Raw genomic sequence first — 20,589 nt, forward strand, 5'->3', positions numbered from 1 at the left:
ACTTTTGTGGTTCTGGTAGCTGTTGTCATGAAAAGCCTTATTCTCTCTTAAACAGCATCCTCTGATAAAATATTTTGTTTAAAAAACAACCGTGATCACATTAAATTCCCTACTTCTGCAGCTACTCAGTTTAGCCTCCTTTGTGACTTCCATAAGCTGTTAAAATTGTTCAAGAGCCAAATCAGGGACCGTGAAAACCTCAGTTGTGTGGAATTGTTGGCAAATAGTACTTTTAATGGGCTTTGATCATAGAATAACTAAAAGCTTAATGTAGTGTATAAATTACTGCTTCATCCTATCTTAGTCTTAAGATCTCTTAGTTTGGGGTTTTTTTAATCATCATTTGCATTTTCATTCATGACAAAGTTCAAACTCACACTGGAATTTTAGAAATATAATTCCCTTTTGAATTACTGAAGTTCAAATCTATTGTTGTTATTACAATAGATTTACTTATTACTGTGTATCAAGACTTCTCTCTTGTCATTCATAAACACCCCAAAATATAGTTCAAAACAAAACAAACAAAAAAAAAAGGAAAAATGTTAGGTTTTTACTCATGGGGGAAAAAAAAGCTTTCCAACTATAGTTAGTATTCCTGGAAACAGGCATTTTTAATGAAAATACTGCTAGATTATATCTGTAGTTGTGTTGCAACCTAGACAATGTTAGCAGAAGGAGCATTATGCATGGGAGACACACAGCTTTATGCTCTAGAATACCCACAAACTAGCAAGGCATTTTCTGTAATTTACTTTTATGAGCTTCAGTTTCAAATGAATTTTACAGACTTAATGGTTTGGGAAATTATTATGGGAAACAATAATTCAGAGTTGACCTTTTCTGAGCTACCTGTTATTTGATTGGCTTAGTGAGCAATGTCTTTAATTGAATTTGTCAGCAACAAAAATATGTGTGCTAACAGCTGCTGACTTACATTTTATAATTATTGTTATTACCTTAGATAAATATTTAAGCAGGCAGAGAAAGAGTGGGAATAAAACAAATTAACCTACAATAGCACAAAGTGAATTTCTCAATGGAGATGTTGTGATACTGTTTCTTTAGAAATATATTTCTGAATTAGCAGAAGTTGCAACACATCTTTGTTGTTCAGTGAAAAAAATCACAAGTTCTACATCGGATGATGTGAGTAAATAATGACTAAATACTGTGTTATTTCCTTAGCTAGAGCTTCATAGTATCATCAGAAAAATTACTTGAAACTTCAGGCTCAAATTCTGAAAATCCTGACTGCTTCTCACCAGCACAAAAAAGCTCCAGAAAAATATAGACTTGTTCTTTGTGCACAGGCTTGTTCTTTCTGCAATGCACTGTAGGAGCAACTTCTATAATTAAAAAACAAACAAACAAACAAACAAAAAACACTCTGAAACTCTATAATTAAAACAGGATGGAGCAACCAGAGTGCTGAATTTATACAGAAAAATATTATATCAAAAAATGAAATTCACTTCCAAATAATTCAGTTCTCATCTCCTAATATTAAAAAAATAATAATAATTTTGCACTGATTTTGTGAGGAAATTCTTGGGTTTTGTTTGTTTGCTTGTTTGTCTGTTTGTCTGTTTTTAAAATATCTTAGCGTTATTAAATCATATGTCAAAGAGGAATCATTAAATGTGTCACTGTCTTCTAGTCTTAAACAAAGTATTTTTGGAGAATAAACAGCAGTTTCTTTCATACATATTATTTCTTTCACCCTAGCTGACAAACCATTTTGTAGTTCTTTTTTTAATGGTGTTCTGCCTAATTACTTGCCATAGAACTAAATGAAATGGTTCACATGTTCTACGTCATTGGTAAAAAAAAAAAAACAACAAACAACTCTTTGAGGAAAGCATATCACTTCTTATTAACCTAGCAGGTTGAATGAATGTGAAATTATCTTTAATTCCAACTCACACACCAAAATGAATTCAGTATCAGTCCTTCTGCTTTTCTAGATATGATTCTTTTCCCTATTTTTGTTACTGGAGCTCTTCACTTTGGAACTTAATGAATAGTTTAAATCTGGTTATTGAGACATAAAAGCACTGTATACTATTGGGAACACCTAAAGCTGACTGTGTTTGGATAATGTGGGATTTATCATAGGCATAAAAAAAATCTTATGTATGAATCAGCCTACTCTTAAGGAAGTAGTTCAACGGTTGTACTAGTCTATATGAAAGAATTATATGAAGTGAGAAACACCGAATGACAAAGATTTTAGAGCAGAAATGTACCTCCGAAGTAATTGATCTCTAATGTTTCTGAAATTACAAATCTTGTATTTTGCTTAATATTTGCACTAAATCAGATAAACATATTTCAGCCTGTGGGGAAAAAAAAACCAAGCTATTGTATTGCAGTTTTAGAACTGTCATCAGCCTTGCTAACATCTCTTATATGCAATTTCTCCTAATTTAGGCAGAAAACATTCTACTTCAGGGACATAGGATTATATACTACTGCCTATCAAATAAAAGTTTATGTATGAAAAAGATATTTTGCTCTAAGTATCCAAGACATCGGCTTTTTTTTTTTTTTTCCTCAGCTAGTGGACACATAAGTAAGATAACGGCATATCTGAGATGATCTTGTGCTGCTCATGGTCATGAGCAATTTGTCAGAGGAATTTTTAAGGCATGAAGTAACAGAAAGAGCAAATATGGAAAAGGTAGAAATCCAATACTGTGATTAGAAAACGTAATTGATAATCCAAGTAAAATTTGAGACCATTGTATTCTTTGCTGCAGTTCTTATGCAAGAATTTTAAATGAATGGGAAATTTTAAAAGGTTTTTAAGAAATGCAAAATTAAAAAATATTTCTGCAATGCATTTGCATGGCATGTCTTGCATTACAGTCTCTATAACAAAACAGTATCTAACGTACAGGAGTTTTTAAAAATGTCTACCAATAATGGATGTATGATGAAAATTAGGAAACTACACATTTTAAAAACCTGTGCAGGAAGCCAAGTGTCATGATGGTATAAAGTCAGCCTGTTAGGAGCTTGTTTTACACTATGACTGTGGAACTCATGACATGAGCCATGTCATACATCACAGTGACACACTTCATAAAAATCCCTTCTTTCTATATGATAGCATGCTGCTTTTCAGAAACATATTTCGATTTACCTTAAAGACAGACAGTAAAGCTTAAAGTGGGTGAAAAGAAACACTTTCAATAAATCACATTTGCCAAGTACTTGATACTGTTCTTCACCTAAAACCAGGTAAAACCAGACAAATCCACTGTTCATCTCTTATGATTTCTAGCAGAATGTCAGTATGGTAACCTCAGGGGATTCAGGTGTACTTTAGCAGCCCTGTAACAGTTACCTGCCTAGTTTTAAGCAGGGGAAAAGGCATTTTCATACTTACATGTTGTCATTCATATTACTGTAGGAGATCAGAAATGCAATCATGAATCAGCCAAACTAGACAAAGTAAGTGTAGTTATTTATAACATCAAAGGATGTTGAAACCACAAAGCAAAGACACAAAGAAAAGTAAAGGATTTTTGCCTCTTTAGAATCTTGAATGTTAAGTCAATTGTTAACATTTTAAGTATGGCTTTTTCACAGGGGACTTCAGAAAAAAGTTAAACCTGAGTTACCTTTTTAGCCTATACTTGCTGTCAGCTACCGGGTCACTCAACATTAGTGTTCATGTTTAATGAAAGGATAAATAAAATATGTGGTAGTCTTAGATGTGTTTTGAGTGGTTTATAAAACAGAAAAGTTGATTAAATTTATCAAAGACTCCATAACATAAAGACGGAAGAAATAATACACAGTATTATGCATTATAGCATTTCAGAATTGTGTATGCTACAGTATTCTAATACTTACACCTGTAAAACAAAGTCTAAGTTTAACAACTGGAGTAACACTGAACATAGTTTTCATGCTTTTCTATTACAGAATAGCTACCTCTAAAGTCCAAATAAGTATGTAGAACAGAATCAATCCTAATGATTATTTAGTAAAATTTGTTTTTGGAAAGGAAGCTAATTGCCTTCCAGGATATGACTAGGAAATAACAAAAAAGGAACATGAGTGAAAGTAACTGCACAATCTTGTTCACTAGCTATGAGTAGGTACCTCAATAGTTGCAATGCTTTGAAGACTCAAAAGAACAATATTGAATAATTCAGAAGTAGAGAAAGTGCATTTGAATTCAAAATGGAAAAGATAAATGAAAAAAATCACTTTGGACACCTCGTCTTCAGAAGTCTAATATCTTATCTCATAATTTGCGTAAAGTACAACTGATCTTCAACCCTTGTCTATTCTGGAAAGACTATCACCATCCTAGATCATATGGTAATTAATTAGTCTTAGTTTTACACATAAAGCCTACTTTTACCAAGGTCAACTGTACTATTCTGTAAAAAGTAAATACATTATCAGTTATTAAAATTATATACACACATATATAGACATGATAATTGTCTTGATTTAGAAGGATGCTGATTTTATACCTACTTACATGTAGTCACTGCTACTTCCAGACAATATAATAAATAATGTTGAGATAAGAATTATAATATAATATAGACATGAAAAGATTAAAATCAGAACATTCAAATTTGCAAAGCAAAAAGATTTTGGCAAGTTATCATTTCTTTTTTAAATGTTTGTTAAGTGTGCTGTTCTCTACCAAGAATATGCTGAAGGAGAATAAGCTTTTTGACTACAAAGTTGTGGTCAGTTCCACACAACACATCATGACTCAAGTAAAAAAGTGTTCTCTGTGAATAATGAATTATTTTTTAAGCATACACACCCATCACCAGCAATAAAGTCTCTCAAAACTCTATAAGGTCTTAAAATGGCCTTTGAAAAATTACCAGTATTTTTTTTTTTTTTAATGATCCTAACATTTAGGAAAACTGGTGAATACATTCACTTATTTTTGAACATGTGATTATAAGATACACAAGATAATTATAAGAGAAGATTGACATATGTGTATAACAACAGGTCTCACTAAAAGTGTTCTTTAAAAAGTTCAGGTTCTCAATACATTCATTTACAATAAGAGAGAAAAAGCTATTAATATGCCACAATTAGCCCACAAACCTGTGATGCATGAGTTCAGAATTACCTGGTTGTGAAAGGTAAGGGTACACTTGTAAAGAAGCAACATGTTATTCCTTTCAGATTCTATTATAACTGTCTCTGTTTTGTAACTCTTTGTAATTACCTTTTGTGACTCATCTACTATGGTCAGCACACAGCTATTGAGAAATACTGAATTGTATTACATATTTCCTTCCACTTCTATTTGCTGTGTGTTGCATATTTGGGAGCATTATCAATATTTATTTGGAAAAAAAATGCAGATTATGAATGTTTTCCATTTTATTTTACTGAAAATAATTTGTAATAGATCATTAAGAAGGAAAAACTCCGATACTCTCAACAGATGTGTTTCCAAAATGCCTAACTATTCTATGAAGATTTGCTTGATTCAGGTTTCTATCCACACAATGACAGCACCCCAGAACTAAGTTACCTGAAGCACCTCTAATTTGGGGGACAAAAATTTTTTCATTAATAATGTTTCTGTGCTCTACCAAGATTTTCTGCAGTTCCATTAGGGCTGCTTTCCTAATCACTATTCCTTCAGTAGAAATGACTGCTTGACTTATGCTATTCTCACTCTCAATAAGGATATTTTTAGGAACAATATAGATTTTATCAAATGAAGGAGGTTATTCTTCTCCCTATTTTAAGCTTGATTAAGTGGTAAAGCGCATTGTGTGCTAATGGTAAGCGGCTAAATGAACTGGAATTTTTTAACCACAACTACAATACTGCCTGGGAGGGGGAGTGGAAAGGTTCACTTCTTCACAGGGTGCCTCATCAGTTTTGAGCCACAAGACCTGCTTTTTGACTTGAGGTGCAATTGACTCTGCATAGACATCTGGACTTTGACCCTTCTGTTGTGATTGCAAGATGTGAACTATTGTCATAACATGCAATTGTTTTGTGATGTGGTTCTTTACCATCAGCATTTGAACTCACTCCACCATCACATTTCAGGGACCCAAACAACTGTCAAGCTAAAAGAATGTTCAAAATCAACCGATCTAAACTGCCTTCAAAAATATGGCTTAGAGGTTAAAGCTTTAATATTTTAGCTTGCCAAGCTATTGAACTTGCAGTTAGTGCTAAGAATTTTAATACATTAATTTAATACTCGTGTATTATTACTAATAGTATGAAGCTTATAAAAAAGCTTTAATAATTGCATCCTTTATGATCACAAAAAGTAAAATATTGCATCTTGTTTGCCTGTGTCTACATTTTCCATCTTTTTCATAAACCACAATAAATTAATTCTAAATAATGAAGACCTATTGTCTCCTCTTGGATGTATCGTAATTATCATTGAAAAGGCAGCAGACATACCCCTGTTCATCCAAGTTTACACATGGAATCTGAGACACAGTGAACTCTGAGGGATATGCTTTATATTCTGCACTACCAAGACTTAATGCTTAAGAAGAATTTCCTGTTGACATTTCCAGGGCTGAAACTGTGCTCACCAAGCAGAGAAAAACAAAGCACTGAGTTTCTGGTTAAAAGAAATTGATATATAACAGAAGCAACCTTTATTCAACTTTGAATAGGCTTTTTTTTATTATTATGAAATTTTGCTAAATTAATTTCTCTAAGAGATAAAGTTTGCATAATTTGTATTTATTTTTTCCATAACTTCTAAAATAGAAAATGTATGGAAGTTGAAAATTGTATATCTGACATGGATCTAGAATTATAAAACTGATATAAATCTTAAACAACTCAAACTTTGGTATAAATTTGGCCTTCCCCCCCCTCCCCCCCTTTTTTTTAATTTCCCATTGGTTTTTCTTTGCTATTGATTCCTTCAAGGAAATTTCTTACATTTGATAAGGTGACAGGATTTCAGCCTAGGAAATCATAAGAAAATAGCTTTATTCAAGATTTGCTATCTTAAAGAATAGGCAGCATTCTAACTGCAGTGAATCAAGGCTTCTTTAACTGTGAAATATAAGTAATAATACTAACTTCATATTTAATTGAAAAAAAACACTACTGAAAGATAAGGCAGAAATAAATTAATTTGTATTTATTAGATTTTCCTTTAAGAATGTGAATTTGTTCTGAGAACACATTTATTAATTTGGGTAAAATACATTACTGCATGGAAACTACTTGTACTTTTACAGTAAGAATAACCAAGTCAAGGGGATAATTTTATTACCTCCAATAAAAGTAATTTGTATTTTAGCTAATTAAATTAAATAAAAGGATTAGCAAATGACATGATTTAGATCACACTTTAATCTGTTACTGATTTGCAAAGGTAAGAAAAAAAATCCTTCAAAAGAAAACTTTATATCAAAATGGAATTTTATTGTTAGCATACACTCAAATAAATAAACACTGCTTGCATGAAATCACTTCTGCTTTTAGACCAAGATGTAGTAGGTGACACTATACTTCAATGAGATCAGAAAAAATGTCACTTAGAACACTGATCAGAATAGCTGCCTGGTTTAAAAGGTAACAGACTCTACACTGGGTGATCTTTATTTATTAAAGTCAGAAGTAATTTAGCCTGTTTACTTTGTAAATTCTCCATTTATCAACAAAAAATAGAACAAAGCAAAGAATAAGAATCTATGCTACATCAGTTGTCCTAATTCTGCAGTCGATGTACATCATATAATGACCATTTCTATGTCCGTAGAAAACGAAATAGCATATAACTTTATTCTTCTCAGTATCTAGTACTTTGAAAGGTTTTCTTGTAGTCATTAAATACTGGAACAGCAATCTTTTTCATATAACAAGGATGTATAATTGGAGTTATAAAAACATTCTTCTAGTTTTATTAATGGATGGATAGAAATATGGAAAAATACCACAAAATGGTATCTAGCTTAACAAAAGCCATATGATTTCTCATTGGAAAATTAAGATTTGTATTTCTTAGCACTCAAGCTCCAACAGTAACATAAACTTTCAGTTTATAACAAAAAAAACCCAAACCAACCAACCAAACAAACAAACAAAAAAAGAATGAGCATGGTTTCTTAGGGCTGACTGTCCAAGCAGCTGGAGGTCAGAAATACTGAGAGTCACCAGTCATGATTCTCTGAACTGTGACTTACAGTCATTGGACCTTTCATTATTCAGAATTGTTCTAACACCTAGAAATATGTGACCATCACTCTTGTTGTCTCCACTCAGAGTCTAAAAGTAAAAATTAAAAATAAACCTATTTCAGATACAAATTCCTAGCCAGGGACTGTTATATAAGAGCTAGCAGAGTGTTGCTAAGGTCAGCAGAAGTCGTAATGTAATTTACTAGAGCTTCATAAAAGTTGCTCATCCAGGGAACATTGACAGGACACAGTGATCTCTTAAATCTATGAGCCCTCCCTGCAGTCAGGAAAAGAAAAGCCTTTACAGATTTGTCATAATGGGGTGGGAGGGGAGAGAGAAAATTCTGGAAGAAGACTGATATTAGTTGACAAACAGATCACTGAAATCTGAAAAGCTGACAATATCAAACATTGCTGAGTGACTCATGCTGTACCAAACTAACTACAATAATCACCCAGTTCTCCAGATGTATAGGAACCCAGGTTTTGTGGAAAATAGGCACTAAGCATGTATGGATCAACTGCTCTATTCATATGATAAAAAGTTGACCTGTAAATGCAGAAATGATGCCTCTGTGATTCAAACTTCCTAGATATGAAACCAATCGTAGACTTATACTTTTGGGCATTTGCCAAGAGAGCCAGGAAAACATTTCTCAAGTTTTGTCACACAGACACAACACTGAAGGATATTGTTTTAGCAGTTAAATCTGAAATGACAATTTAGCTCATCAAAGCAATAGATCAACACCAACTTACCACCTCACCACAGTGTCCTTACAGCACAATCAGTGACTGGAGGATTGAAAGTGTAAGACTCTTCACGATTTCCCTGAAAGAGAAAATAAAACATGTTTTATTTGCATTTCTACAGTAACACCAATAAATACTGAGGGGTTCAAGAAACAGAAAAAGTTAGCACAGTGACTATAAATAACTTCTGTGAACTGTTAGCATTGAAAGGCAGCAAAAAAAAAGTGGAATTTCTAGAGTAATTCTGATGTAAAACAGTCTAGATCATAAATGGTCATACATCAAATGATTTGAATCAGATATTTTCTAATTAAAGTGTTCATGAAACAACAACTGTGTTTTCAAACACATTGTCTTAAACACTTTCTTGCTGTGTCACTGTGCTAGACCAACTCTTTTTCTATGTACTATTTTTAGGGCAAAACTGTAGTTTCATACATGAACTTATGCTATTAGCTCATTAAGTACACCAGAGGTATTACCAAAACCTGAAGTACTTGCACAGGCAGTATGTTAATCAGTAAATTACCTTAACAGTTTGTGAAAACAGAACTGTAGCCTTGCCAATAGTAAAGCAATCTGTTCACATATTACAAACCAGTGTCAATCTCTACCATATGGATGTCCATTCTAACGCATTTATTTAACTCTTTCTCACTAGAAGTCAGGCTTATAGAGGTTCTATAAACTACCCAAGCCAAAACTGATGAGCATCAAGTACACACTGAATGCAGGAATCATCTGTACAGCATATGTTTGAATGTCACTGTAGAAAGATACAATTAAATAAGCTCCACACTGGTCTGATTTCGTATTATTTATAGCTTAGGAGGAAAACATAATTGCTTTTGTGACAATAGCATTTCTATCATGCAAAGGCATTCCTTTCTAAACTGACTTTTTCCTTTGTGTCTTCTTCATCTTATTCACACCTTCTTCCCTTTCTGCTTTTGTGGAATGCATTGGCCTGTTGACCCTTCAGGCAAACAGCTTATTTTGGCTGCCAGATTCTCTTTTTATTTCATCCCATGCAAATAGTCTAGACAAATGATGGTCTATCCTTTCTTCCATAATAAAGGATTGCTTGCAGGAAGGGAAAGCAAATAAAAAAAACCCAAGTCCCAACTGTTTTGTTATCATTGTATTAAGCAGGAAGTTTCTGCTTTTTGGTGGGGCTGAGGTTTGTATTTTTATGCTGTATTCATTTGTTTATTGCTTCACCTTTGCCATCATCGTAGGACCACTTCTCTAGAACATGATGGTTTTGTCCTTTCTCCCTTCTTGTTTTCTAGGTCTAACTTGCCTACTTGTCTTTTCAAGTATCTATCTTTTCCTTCTAGAATTTTATGTACCTTAATATTTCTCATGCTCCCACCTTCCCAGTGTCTTCCATAAATATCCAATTGTTCCATTTTTTCACTGTTCTCTCTTTTAGTGGATAACAGCTGGCTTAGCCTGACCAGAGACACTCTCCTTTCCTTCTCATTCTTCTTGTACTATACTCTATGGGCCTTGATAACATCTTCACTTTCAATACTTCCTTTTCCCTTCTTTTGTCTCTGAAATAAAACTTAAAATACACTCCACTTAAAATACAGTCATGAAAAAAAACCCAAAAGCAGCAGATTTTGGTCTTTATGCTGCTAGTCTGCAGGTCTTGTAGACTTCATACTCCCTTTGTTCAAAAAAACCCCCTCCTAATAATATAACTGAAACACATACTGTGACAGTTAGAATAAGGTAATAATGCAGATGTCTTTTGATCACCTCTTATGTACAGTGGACATTCAGAACACTTTCTAAATGTGCATGGTGTCAACAAAGAAGTTAATTACTCGCTGTTGAAAAGTTAACCTTAAACTAAGACAAGCAATAATAAAAAAGAAACATTTTCTGTCATTCTATTGAATATGATTGTTCTCTGCAATGCTTTTCATGTTCAAGGATCATATCCTGCAAGCAGTCCCATCGGGCCTTACTTCCATCACTGGGAAGGTGATAGAGCAGCTAATCCTGGAAACCAGTTTCCAGACAGTTGATCAACAAGAAAAATCCAGGAGCAGTCAGCATGTATTCACCAAGGGGGAGTCATGCTTGACCAACCCGATAACCTTCTATGGTGAAATGAAGGGCTTAGTAGATGAGGGGAGAGTGATGGATATTGCCTACCTAGAGTTCCATATAGCTTTTGACACTGTCCACAGTAACACCCTTACAGAGACAATGATAAAGTAGGGGCTGAATAAGCAGACAGTGAGGTCAGTTGAAAATGGAATAAACAGCTGAGTACAGAGCATTTTGATCAACAGTACAAAGTCTACTTGGAGGCCAGTAACTAGCTGTGTGCCTCAGGGGTCAATACTATGTAATACTATGTTCAATGCCTCCATTAATGATCTAGAGAATGGGGCAGAGTGTAGCCTCACAATTTTGCAGATGACACAGACCTGGGAGGATTGGTTGATACACCAGATGTTTGTGCATCCATTCAAAGGGACCTTGACAGGCTGGACAAATGGGCTGACAACAACCTCATGAAGTTTAACAAGTGGAAGTGGAAAGTAGCTTTGCACAAATGGCCCCTGGATGGCCCCGTGGACATCAAGGTGAACATGAGCCAGCAATGAGCATTTGCCACAAAGAAGATCAACATCTTCCTGGCCTGCATTAGGAGGAGTGTTGCCAGCAGGTCAAGGGAGGTGATCCTTCCCTTTTATTCAGCACCTGGAGTGCTGTGTCCTCTTCTGGGCTCCTCAGTACAAAAGAGATATGGACATACTGGAGACAAACAGTGAAGTGCCATGAAGATATTGAAGGGACTGAAGCATCTTTCTATGAAGAAAGGCTGAGAGAGTGGGGACTATTCAGCCTGGAGAAGAGAAGGCTCAAGGGGAATTCTTCAACACATATAAATCCCTGAAGGGAGGGTGCAAAGAAGATGGAGTCAGGCTCTTTTCATTGGTGTCCAATGACAGGACAAGAGGCAATGGTAACAAGGAAACACAGAAGCTGTCTGAACATCAGGAACAGCTTTTTTACTGTGAGGGTTACTGAACATTGGAGTAGTTTGCCCAGCAATGGCTGTGGAATCTCCATCCTTGGAAATATTAAAAAGCCATCTGGACATGGTCCTGGGCATCCTGCTCTAAGTAGCTCTGCTTGAGCAGGGAGGTTGTTCCAGATGCAACCTCAGCCATTCTGTGATTCTGTGATTCTGTTATATTTTAGTCATGGCACTTAGCGTTTGTGGGCTTTCCATCCACCTAGGCAGACTGTGATTAATAGCCACCTTACACCTTTTTCTATATCTCATTGGTGACATTCAGAAGCCACAATATTCCTAATGATTCAGGAAAAAATAAAAGGCAAGTAAATAGCCATAAATGGCAAATAGCAATCAAGAATGTTTCACCCTAAAAACTTTTCCCCTAAACTTTAGGGGAAACTATTTTTGTCATAATATAACAGTAATTTCAGAGAAAAATGTTTTTTTGAAATGCACTGCACATGCAATGCAAAGAAAGTTGTTGAAAATAGGCAGGTATAGAACTTTTTTTTTCCCTAAAAATCATAACTACATTAAGACTTAGTGACATTAGAGGAAATAATGAAGCTGGAGCAAAGCTTATTGGTTCCTGAGATTCTTTTTTTATAATGGAAAGCACAGCTAATTGGTACTGAAAAAAGGCTATTTTCAGATATATGAAATAGTTCAAGAAAATGCCAACAAAGTGTAAATGGCATGGCTTTAAAGTGGTCTTTTTCTCCTGGATTTCAATTTAAGCATGATCATGGATTTAGGCATTTATGACCTCCAAGTACCCAAGCATGTAGAGACATAACAATCTCATCACCAAGATTCCTGAATATTCATGGAAGGTACAGCATGGCCTTGATCCAAACCACACTGAAATCAACAGGAATCTTCCAATGATCTCATTAGGCTTTGGCTTGGCCTTCTGGACTAACAATTTACTGAAGCACATGAACGAAGACCCAGAGCATCACTACAGACTAAGGACTCCCAGTTGTGTCCAAGCTAATCACAAGTTAATGAAACAAAAAATATTTTTGCACATTTCAGGATTTTAAAATATGATTTCTCTCCTTTCCCAACAGCAAAATAAATTGTGAGGTATGTCAGTCAAACTAAATCTGGATTTTTCAGTTGAAAATCTCACCCAGATTTACTACAAAACAGAAAGTAAATGAGATTACACAGAAATTCTACATGTTGCAAATTCAGAAGCACTAGAACTCTGTAAAGGAATATGGACTGGAAAGCTTCTGAGTGTGTACAACCTCTTTTGCAAAGTGAGCATTACGAAAGAATAAAACCCCCTTTTTTCTATTGTTTACAGTGTAAGGAAGTGAAGGTCACAAGATAGAAGTATGCAGCTGCCTACAAGTTGCTTTTTCCAGCTACTAGTAAAAGTTAACATTTGCTAGCAAATATTAATTTCTTACTCTCATGTACTCTCAGATCAAATAAAAACATACCTAAATTAATCTATTTTCTATTTTCTTCTTTAAGCTTTGTGATTTTGATTATGTATATGGAATTACAATAAGGCAGTAATTACAAAATAACTAGTCATTATAAATAGTGTTATGTGTTTGATCCCTGTTATGGATTTGTGTGGCATGGGTTTTTTTGGTAGCAGGGGAGGGCGCCGCAGGGGTGGCTCCTGTGAGAAGCTGCTAGAAGCTTCCCTGGCTCCAAGTCGGATCCGCCGCTGGCCAAGGCCGAGCCCATCAGTGACAGTGGTAGATAGAGCCTCTGGGACAACAGATTTAAGAAGGGGAACCTGCATTGAGGAGGGGGATTGGAATGTGAGAGAAACCCCTCTGCAGATACTGAGGTCAGTGAGGAAGGAGGGGAGGAAGTGCGCCGGAGGAGGGGATGCCGCTGCAGCCGTGGTGAGACGGCAGGCTGTCCCCCTGCAGCCCATGGAGGGCAGCTGGGGAGCAGATGCCCCTGAAGATGTCTGTGACTCCATGGGAAAGCCCACGCTGGAACAGTTTGTGACTGAAGATCAGCCTGCGGAAAGGACACACACCAGGGAAGTCTGTGAGGAACTGCAGCCTGTAGAAAGGACCCACATTGGAGATGTTCATGAAGGACTATCTCCCAGGGGAGGGAGCCCATGGTGGAGCAGGGGAAGAGTGATGAGTCCTCCCCCTGAGGAGGAAGGAGTGACAGAGACAAGGTGTGATGAACTGACACCAACCACATTCTCTGTCCCCCTGCACTGCTGGGGGGAGGAGATAGAGAGAGACAGGAGTGGAGTTGAGCCAGGAAGGAGGGAGGGGTTGGGGGAAGGTGTTCTAAGGTTTGGGTTTACTTCCTAATATCCTTGTTTTGATTTGATTGGTAGTAAATTAAATTAATTTTGTTTTCTTCCCCAAGGTGACCCTGTCTTTTGCCCGTGACCATAAGTGGGGAGTGATCCCTCCCAGTCCTTATCTTGACCCATGAGCCTGCCTTTATATTTTCTTCTCATCCCACCGTGGCCGGCGGGGAGGAGTGAGAAAGTGGCTGCGTCGTTCTTTGATACCAGCTGGGCTGAAACCATGACAATACCATAACTGGGTCTCTGGAACATGCCTCAGTCTTTGGGTGATGAGCACTAAGGCTAACAAAGAAGTTACAATTGGTGGTCTTCTGTAAGAAATGTGCTATATTTCTATACATAGTAAATCTTGTTTATACATATGGGTTTTTTTAAATAGTGTTCAACAGGCTGCATTTTGATCCTGAAAGTATAGCCATTCTGAATTTCTTCCTGTTTCCACATCTGGGAACAACTAGAGGAGAAAGTCATCCTGAACTGGCAAACATTTATCCCACCCCACTTCCCATTCACATTACATGCTTTCTGTGCAGAAGCAAGTACAAGATGGTTTGAAAACAGAAACCAAATTATTAATTAATTATTAATTAATTACTAATTATACCTCTCAATCATCTGCCAAAGGTCTTGGGAGTCTGGGGAGGCCCCTGCTGGCTGGAGCTAGCCAATGTTATTCCAATTTACAAGAAGGTTGTGAGGGAAGACCCAGGAAACTACAGACCTGTTACTCTAACCTCAGTTCCTGGAAAAATTATGGAGAAGAACATAGTGGGTACTCTTCAAAGGCCTTTAAAGAACAATGCAGTCATCACGTCCAGTAGACATGGGTTCATGAAGGGAAAGTCCTGTTTAACTAATTTGATATCCTTCTACAATAAGGTCACCCACCTAGTGAATGAAGGGAGGCAGTGGATATAGTTTTTATGGATTTTAGTAAGGCTTTTGATAGTGTCCCTCACAGCATCCTTCTGGACAAGTTGTCCAACTGTGAGATGAGTGGGTACATGGCGCACTGGGTGAAGAACTGGCTGAAGGGCAGGGCTCAAAGTGTTGTAGTGAATGGGGCTATTTCTGACTGGCGACTGGTCACCAGAGGTGTTCCTCAGGATTCAATTCTAGGGCCAGTTCCATTCATTATTTTTATCAGTGACCTGGATGCAGGAGTTGAATGCACCATTAGCAAGTTTCCTGATGATCCCAAACTGGGAGGTGCTGTTGAATCTCTTGAGGGACAAGAGGCCTTGCAGAGGGATCTCAATATATTGGAGCATTAGACTATGATTAATGGGATGAAATTTAACAAGTTGAAATGTTGGACTCTGCACCTAGGATGAAATAATGCCAGGCACAAGTATAAATTTGGAGAGGAGTGGCTGGAAATCAGTGCTTCAGAAAGGGATCTGGGGGTGCTGGCTGACAGCAGGCTCAACATGAGTCAGCAGTGTGCCCTGGCAGCCAAGAGGGCAAACCCCATCCTGGGGTGCATCAAACACAGTATAACCAGCTGGTCAAAAGAGGTGATTAGCCCGCTCTCTGCAGTGTTGGTATGGTCTCACCATGAGTATTGTCTGCAGTTCTGGGCCACACAACTTAAGAAGGATGTGAAGGTCCTTGAATGCGTCCAGAGGAGGGCAGCAAAGCTGGTGAAAGGGCTGGAAGGCATGTCCTGTGAGGAGCGGCTAAGGACTTTGGGCTTGTCTCGTTTGGCGAAAAGGAGGCTGAGGGCTGACTTCATTGCTTTCTGCAGCTTCCTGAGGAGGGGAAGTGGAGAGGGAGGTGCTGATCTCTTCTCCCTGGGATCCAGTGATAGGACACATGGAAATGGTTCAAAGCTGCACCAGGGGAGGTTTAGACTGGACATTAAGAAGCATTTCTTTACTGAGAGGTTGGTCAAACACTGGAACAGGCTTCCTAGAGAGGTGGTTGACGCCCCAAGCCTGTCAGTGTTTAAGAAGCAGTAGGACAATGCCTTTCAAACATACTTCAGCTTTCGGTCAGCCCTGAAGTGGTCAGGCAGTTGGACTAGATGATTCTTGTACGTCCCTTCCAGCTGGAATTATTCTATTCTACAAGAGCAACAGCAGGGTCTCTGTGTTGGCCATTTTTCTCATAGACTTGAATTGTCATCTGCATTTCAGTAAATCTGAAGAGCAACATTACTTTTTCCCTGGGCAGCCAAGTTTTGGGCCTTCCATCAGCCCCTGACATCCTGCCCAGTTTTACAGGGGCTCTGTCACAGCAGGCAGAACATGGGCAGTGGCCAAGTCACAGGGGGGTTGATGACACAACTGGCCTAGAGGGGTTGTAGAAAGGGCTGTGTGGTGAGCCAGCCTAGGCTGGAGGTATGCTGGTAGGTGAGCAAAGGCTGAAGTGAAAGAACAGGGAAAAGGGCAAGGAAGGGGACAGCAGGGCCACAGGCAAGGAGGCAGGGGCTGCCTGTGGTGCAAGACAGTGGATGCTTCTCCTTTGCTTTTAGGGCCAGTGGCCCAGAAGAGGACATGACTGGATCATGGCACACTCCTGTTCTCAGTCACTCATCCAGAGAGATTTTCAACTTTCTAAAAGGACATGAACACAGAGATAACGACTCAGAATAACATCTAGCTTGTGTTATTTTCAAGCTATCAGCTCCTGGCACCAACCCCAGCAATGTAATGGCCACGTCACAGTCAGCATAGGCTGATGGTGGCCCAGGCCACCCTGTGGCTGGTGACATGGCCAGCCCAGGATGGGTGTCTCCTGGCTGCCAGGAGACTGGGACTTACAGCTTTGGCTTGAGGCTGGGAGAGCTCTGGGCAGGGGTTGCCTGGGGTGACCAAGGGTGGCTGCTCCCGTTGTTGATACTGTCCTGTTTTTCACAGCCTCGGGCCCAGACAGAGCCACAACTAGAACATGGTGCACTCCCACCTTCTCCGTCCTCAGTGACTCAGCCAGAGATTTCTGCAGCTTTCTACAATGCCATTGACTTAAGGACAATTACACACTGCCCCAGACTGCACTACACCATGGTCTCACAGGCAGCTGGAAGCTACCCATAGCCGTGGACAAAGTGAGCTCTTCAACACCTGCCTTCCCTTTCTGAAACTTACCTTTAAATAAAGTTTCTGATTTATGAACCCATTGGCTGGTTCTTCTGGTTTGTGTGGGAATTTGGGGAAAACTTTTGTGCCTTTCATTATGTAACAAGAACCAGCATTTATTAAAGCTGGCAGCATGCATATATCATTGGTAAATGGTGTCCCAATGCCCATTTGCCTCACTTCCACATTGACATCTGAGATCCTCCTTCCTCCCAGTCTTTAAACCTAGCTTGCTTAACTCATTAATTCTTCAATCTGGTATCAGCAGATAAACAGCAACAATTTCATCTTCATGAACTTTGCAACATTTTATAGGCATTTAACTATGACCCAAAAGATAACATAATTACTTCAAAATGTGATCCAATCATCTGAATGTCAAACTGCAAGCAGGATGAAAATTTAGTGTACTCATAGAATTGAATAACTGTAAATTCCTTCTGAATTATCACTTTTAAAGTACGTCTCTATTTCCTGTTCTTACAAGAAATAGTATTGTACATAAGTACTGATTAGTCACATTTATTAATTATTTTTCTTACAAGTTGGATACCTTTTTTCAGTCTACAATTTGAAAAAAAAGGTTTTCTATATGTTAGATTAATACAATTACTACTTTTCTGGAATTATACAACATTCATGTTTATGCAAAACATTTGAACTTAAACACATGCACCTGTTTATATATATATCCTCCTGATAAAAAAAATTATCCACTTTTATTTTGGACAGGAATAAGAGTCATATGCCCTGCTCCTCCTTATGTTGTAACCAAATGAAATACTATGAACATCCATTTGGTGGTTCATTTCCAAAATTCAATTTTTTTTTAAACTCAAATTTTCTTTTTCCTGAACAAATCATTATTTTTTCTTTTCTATTTTAAAAGATACCTTTACATAAAATTTAAGTATAAAATTGAAAATTTCAATTTTGCTTTCAGTATGATAAAGTAATTTTCTATATGAAGATACATTTTTTGCATTTTCTCTATGAAGACCCAATTTTTTGTCACATCTATATTGTCCTGAATAACTCTCTAACAGCATGGGTTGAATTTCTCACTAATTCTGACTTTAAAAATTTACAGTCATCAGAAATTACAGTGTTAGTTAGGGATTACAAATAAGAAACCAAGTACTTCCAAGTGTCAGAAGAATGAAGTTCTGAACCTTCTCTGGGATAGGAAGAGTGGGATTTTTTTTTTTTTTTAAATAGACACCTTAAAGGTAAAGAGATAGACTCGGCAACAAAGACTTTCAGTGTACTTGTTGCAGTGTGATTATATTTAAGAATATGAAAAATCTTGTGGTATTAAAAAATTTATTACATATTCCAAAGCTGACTCCAACTTTATTCTATGATACCAAATTTAGCTCACAATTTCATAGTGGTGCCAAGTGTCTTATAAGTTTATGTGGAACTCAGAAAGATACCTTTCTGATCTTAGGTGACTAGACTACAGTACATTGCAATCCAAACCCAATCAAAACAAAAACCCACCACGTAAGACTGTTTTGAAAGCTACTGATATTGCATTTTTTAAACTTTCCCATGTCCTACTTTCTTGTTATAAGCTTTTAAGAAACAACCAAAATATTTCAGATTCTTTCTTACTATTGGAGACTGAAAAAGTAAACTGGAAAGATCTCAACTTCAGCTCTGAAAGGTGCCAAATATTTTTGAAGTGCTGATTCTCTGCACTGCTGCCTCTCACCTACTGAGCAAGAGCCTGCTATTCTGAACTGGTACCTGAGTTTGCAGATTGTTTTTTTCCCTTGTTAAAAGTAAAGAAATGTAAAGTAGTATAAACTGAAAGGGAAGCATATCAGTATGTTTGGTGCATTTATTTACTATGATCTTGCAATGCCTTCCTTCAAATGTAGTGAAACAAGGTTGTGTATGACAATGGACCAGTCAATCATTTTGATGTCAAGAGCATTTCAATATCAGCTATATTTTCCACAGTCACACCGGAAGCAGAATGAATGGAAATATGCAAATAATAAGGGATATATGATGTCAGTGCTGGAGGCTGACAAATTACTATCTTGAATACACATTTTGTTACATTTTAATATTGCTGTGAGCATGGCATACGTTTCTTAGGCTGACACTATACACTGGTTAGCATTTTCTTTATGTATGTAAAAGCAGCAATTAACTTTTTTTTACTTATTTGCTTAATTAATTATCACATCATAAGAATGCTGATTAAGCAATATGAAGTCATAAAATATGTCCTGAAAAACTGCTGCACCACCCATTGCCCGTTTTTATAAACATGTGCAAATATAAGATTCTTTGGGAATTAATCCAATCTTTCATCAGTACCCTTTGTTACTCCAAACTACGTATTTTAGCTGTATGTGTTAAGTTTGCTTGCTCCAAGTACAAGGGCTTTCATCACTTGAAAACTATTAACCTGTCCAGCTCACCACTACTGAAAGACTTTCTTCACGTGCAGTATATTTTCCCTTTCTGTTAATATTGCTATTTTTCTTCAAGTATTCTTTAAAAAAAAGCAGTACTTCCAACCAAAAGAAGTAAAACTATGTCCTAAAGATTCTAACTACTAAGCACAATTACAGTCCACTTTAAAAAGATTAATTTATTGTCATTTTCTTGAAGAGTAATAAACACATTCTGTGTACATTTAAAAGAGGGGGAAAAAAAAGAAAAAGAGAGAAGAGTTAGAGGGCTGAGTCCTAAAAAGGGAAATCAGAAGAAAAAAAAAAAAGGATGAACCATTGCAAATTTATGGTAGTAAGATAGAAGTTTGGTAAGACTAACTTTTTTCTATATTTGGGGGCATGTGTGCCTTTCACCCCACCACTCCCTGCAGTTTTTTTCTACCTACCTTTCCATGGGTCTTTTCTATTCTTACTCAATTTCTTTTAATAATTTCACTGTTAGGGCTCATTTAATTCTCATTTCAGTACCATTAAGGTTATCAGTATATCAGCATAGCTATGAGTCTAAATCAAAGATGATAAAACTTCAAAAATCGCCAAGATCAACAGCGCAGCTGAATATCAGAGGGTAGCTCTGGACACTCCTCTGTTTGGTTTCCTAAACTTGCAGACACAGAAACATCTCCATTACTTAATAAGAAGCCATTGTTCCATTGTCATTTGAAAGGGGAAAAAAAAAAAAAATGTCCTTCCCAGGAAGGGAAAGGTGGATTGTGGTGCTATGAACATCAAGACAGTAATATTGCAACACATG

General features: G+C 37.0%; 1 protein-coding gene across 21 annotated transcripts in view; it reads right to left on the reverse strand.

The window, feature by feature from the left end:
- Window positions 1-20,589, reverse strand: part of PTPRD (protein tyrosine phosphatase receptor type D) — a 1,298,969-nt gene that overhangs the window by 1,007,817 nt on the left and 270,563 nt on the right. For all 21 annotated transcript variants that reach the window (XM_069776173.1, XM_069776170.1, XM_069776168.1 and 18 more), the window contains one exon: window positions 8,934-9,006. The gene's annotated coding sequence lies outside the window, so the exon portion shown is untranslated. The remainder of the gene's footprint in view (window positions 1-8,933; window positions 9,007-20,589) is intronic.

The sequence above is a fragment of the Haliaeetus albicilla genome, chromosome Z, assembly GCF_947461875.1.
Source record: "Haliaeetus albicilla chromosome Z, bHalAlb1.1, whole genome shotgun sequence".
NCBI classification, from domain to species: domain Eukaryota; kingdom Metazoa; phylum Chordata; class Aves; order Accipitriformes; family Accipitridae; genus Haliaeetus; species Haliaeetus albicilla.